This window comes from Trachypithecus francoisi, unplaced genomic scaffold, assembly GCF_009764315.1.
Source record: "Trachypithecus francoisi isolate TF-2019V2 unplaced genomic scaffold, Tfra_2.0 Lachesis_group20, whole genome shotgun sequence".
In the NCBI taxonomy this organism is placed as follows: domain Eukaryota; kingdom Metazoa; phylum Chordata; class Mammalia; order Primates; family Cercopithecidae; genus Trachypithecus; species Trachypithecus francoisi.
Genome location: NW_022681466.1, coordinates 51,892,092 through 51,896,273, shown reverse-complemented (window position 1 = coordinate 51,896,273; position 4,182 = coordinate 51,892,092).

The window sequence follows — 4,182 nt, the reverse complement described above, 5'->3', positions numbered from 1 at the left end:
ATAAATAAACATTAGCTAGACGTAGTAGCACGCGCCTGTGGTCCCAGCTATCCGGAGGATGAGGGAGGAGAATCGCTTGAGCCCGGGAGATCGAGGCTGCAGAGAGCCGTGATGGGGCTGCTGCACTCCAGCCTGGGCGACAGAGCAAGACCCTGCCTGGAAAGAAAGCGTCCCAAGGCGCCTGGCTCACCGCTCCAGAGCGCGCTCCCGGGTCAGCCCCCGCCCTCCAAGCCAGAGGGAGATGCTGTGGTCCCGCCCTCCGCCTGCATCCTCAGGTTCCTTTGGAGGGAAGGGGAGTGGAGCCCACAGTCCCTGACACCCTTACAGTCCAGCTCAGTGACTTGGGGAAGGGAGTGGCGCATGAGGAGCGCGAAGCCGGAGTCCAAAGGAAGGTCCTTCCATCCCGGCCCCCGACCCGGGATCCGCCGAAGCGACTGCGGACGCGGTTCCCACGCCTGTCCCAGGAGGGCGTGTCCGGGAGGGGGACCGATGCCTACGTCAGACAAGAGGGCGGGAGACTCGCGGGATTCCTTGGGAGGTGTGAGGGGAAAGAGCAGGGAACGTGCGCGGGGGACGCTGCCCAGGCGCAGTGGGAGGCGGCCCAGGATTCTGGGTAGTTAGTTGGGGGGACGCGCTTGAAGCTCAGTAGCTAGAGGAACTGGGGTCGCGGTGGGGGTCTTAGCAGAACCGCGGTGGAGCCGACTACCCGAGAGACGGGGTGGGGGGCGCGGCTGAGGCAGGTCGGGGTGTGAGGGGTGGGAGGCGCGGCTGAAGTGGGATGGGAGGGCGTGGAGAGGCGAGGGTGGGAGGCGTGGCTGAGGTGGGGTGAGAGGAAAGTAGCGGGGTGAGGGGTAGGGGAGGCAGAGGCGAGGGTGGGAGAGAGGTGGGGGTGAGGGGTAGGGGGTGAAGGGTGGAGGAGGCAGAGGTGGGGTGGGAGGCAGGTGGGGGTGGGGGTGGGTGGTGAGAGGTGGAGGAAGCAGAGGCGAGGGTGGGAGGGAGGTGGGGGTGAGGGGTGGAAGTGGCAGAGGTAGGGTGGGAGGCAGGTGGGGGTGAGAGGTAGGAGAGACGGATGTGGGGTGGGAGGCAGGTGGGAGGGTGAGGGGTGGAGCAGTTGGAGGCTGGATGGGTCAGGGGTGGGGGAGGAGGAGGCGCGGTGGGAGGCAGGTGGAAGAGTGAGCGGTGGGGAGGCGGAGGCGGTTGGGAATGCATCCTGTGCCTGCGGAAATTGGGGAAATTCCCCAGAGGGGTAGGGGCTTGGGGCTGGGCTCCTAGATTTGGGCCAGGACCTGACTGTGGCTATTCTTGGTCTTGGGAGACACTGAACGTCCGGGCCTGGCCGAGCTGTGGCCTCTGGGGCTCCCTGGGGCGGTGTGGGAAGGGGCCACGCTTTGTGTGAGAGCGGAAATTCTCTCAGGCCGGGCCGGCTGTACCCAGCCAGCTGGTCCCCTTTGGTCCCCTCTGGCCCTGTTTGAGGACCAGCTAGCATTTTTTTTTCCTTCGCCGCCTCAGTCTTCCTTGCTCCAGGAAGCCTGTGCTGCCTACTAAACTGCCTTATTCTTATTTCTTTCCTGTCAAACTGAAGACACAATCTGCTCAGCGAAGCTACATCTGGCCAATTAGACATAGCCCCAGCCCTGGCTCGGGGCCAAGTTTCAGAATTAGTACAAACAGAAGCAAAGTCTGCAGGTCTAGGCCCTGGCTTGTCTACACCGCTCCAGTCCCTACCCCCAGCACCCTCAAGTGTCCCATCATTTTTTCCTTTTAAGGCCAGGGCAGTTTCCACCTTCCAGACCCTGAAATCCTCTCTCCCACCTCTTTTTTGAATGTATATTATGCACAGGCTTTAGACATCTCTTGCACATTTGAGTTGAATTTTTTTTTACATCTAAATGAGATGCCAATTTTATTTTTTAAAGCCAGTGGCAAAAATTTCAAACAGGCGGGGCGCAGTGGCTCACACCTGTAATCTCAGCACTTTGGGAGGCTCAGGCAGGCAGATCACCTGAGGTCGAGAGTTTGAGACCAATCTGACCAACATGGAGAAACCCCATTTCTACTAAAAATACAAAATTAGCCGGGCATGGTGGCGCATGCCTGTAATCCCAGCTACTCAGTAGGCTGAGGCAGAGGTTGCGGTGAGCTGAGATCCTGCTATTGCACTCCAGCCTGAGCAACAAGAGTGAAACTCCATCTCAAAAAAAAAAAAAAAAAAAAAAAAAACCCAAAACAAACAAACAAAGAAACCGGGCGCCGTGACTTACGCCTGTAATCCTAGCACTTTGGGAGGTCGAGGAGGGTGGATCACCTGAGGGCAGGAGTTCCAGACCAGCCTGCCCAACATGACGAAATCCTGTCTCTACTGAAAATACAAAAAATTAGCCGAGCGGGGTGGCGAGAACCTGTAATCCCAGCTACTCAGGAGGCTGAGGCAGGAGAATCGTTTGAACCTGGGAGGCGGAGGTTGCAGTGAGCCAAGATCGCACCACTGCACTCTATCTAGCTGGGCGATGAGCGAAACTCCATCTCAAAAAATAAAAATAAAAATAAAAAATAAAAAATTTCAAATATACAAAGGATGCATCTTATGTGCCTTCCCGTCCCTGACCTCTAGTTCCCTGTTCCAGAGGAAACATCTGCTGCATATTTTTGTGATCTCTCTTTGCTCTTATTAAAAATCTATCTGAAAGGAAATTCAAATAAAAGAAACATTTACAAAAGTTACCAAATGAAATGAAGCATAATAGGAAAGATAGGGTACAAAGCCTGCTTGGGGTAGATTTTCCTTAGGCGGACACTGGACTGAGTGAGGCTTCTTTTTTTGTTGTTGTTTCTTTTAATGGAGTCGGAATCTTGCACTCCATCTCCCAGGCTGGAGTGCAATGGCACACTCTCGGCTCACTGCAACTTCTGCCTCCCAGGTTCAAGCAGTTCTCTTACTGCAGCAGGACAGGCCATAGACAAAACCTCTCAGACACCAAGTTGTAGAAGGAAGGGCTTTATTCAGCTGGGAGCATCGGCAAGCTACCGTCTCAAAATCCAAGCTCCCCGAGTGCACAATTTCTGTCCCTTTTAAGGGCTCACAACACTAAAGATTTCACATGAAAGGGTTGTGATTGATTGAGCAATCTAGGGGATACGTGACAGCGGTTTAATGCACTGATAGAAACAGAACAGGGCAGGGAGTTTCACAGTGTTCTTCTACACAATGTCTGAAATCTATGAATAACATCGGTTTCTAAGCTATAAGTTGATTTTTAACTACTGGGTTTAGGCCAGGCAGACCCAGGCCTGGTTTTGGGCCTGGCGCCGGGCTGCCTGTCTTTGGTTTTACTTCCTTGTTTTTTTTTCTTAAAACAGGTACTGAGTATAAAACAACATAAAACAATGTGAGGGGGTCTTTTTCTTTCTTCATTACCTCAGCTTCCGGAGTAGCTGGGACTACAGGTGCGTGCCGCCATGCCCGGCTAATTTGTGAGACTTCTTGAAATATGAATCCAGTGGTGTTGAGATGGAGGAAGTCTTGCTTCCCTGCTTGATTCACTTCCCACTAAAAACACAGGCATTCTTCCCTACACAGAGGACTTTTTAAAACAAAGATATAATTCACATACAATTCACAAATATAAAGTATACATTTCATAGGTCTTTTAGTATAATTCACAAAAGTTACACAGCTGTCATCACAATCAACTTTAGAACATTTTATCACCCGCAAAAGAAGCTTCATACCTGAGCTGGGTGCATTGGCTCACGCCTGTAATCCCAGCACTTTTGGAGGCTGAGGTGGATGGTTTGAGTCTAGAAGTCTGAGACCAGCCTGGGCAACGTGGCAAAAACCTGCCTATACAAAAAAGCTATACATGGCAAAACCTGCCTATACAAAAAATAAAAATAAAAAATGACCCAGGTATGGTGGCATGTGCCTGTAACTACGTGGGAGGTCAAGGCAGAAGGATCCCCCGAGCCTGGAGAAGTCGAGACTGCAGTGAGCCGTAATCACGTGCCACAGCATTCCATCCTGGGCGATGGAATGAGACCCTGTCTCAAAAAGATAAAAAAAGAAATCTCATACATTTTAGCAGTCAGTCCTTCTTTCTACACTCACCCCCCAACATCTCCTTGCCCTAGAGAACCACCTACAGTTCCCTGCTTTGGATGTTTCATATAAATGGAATCATGCAA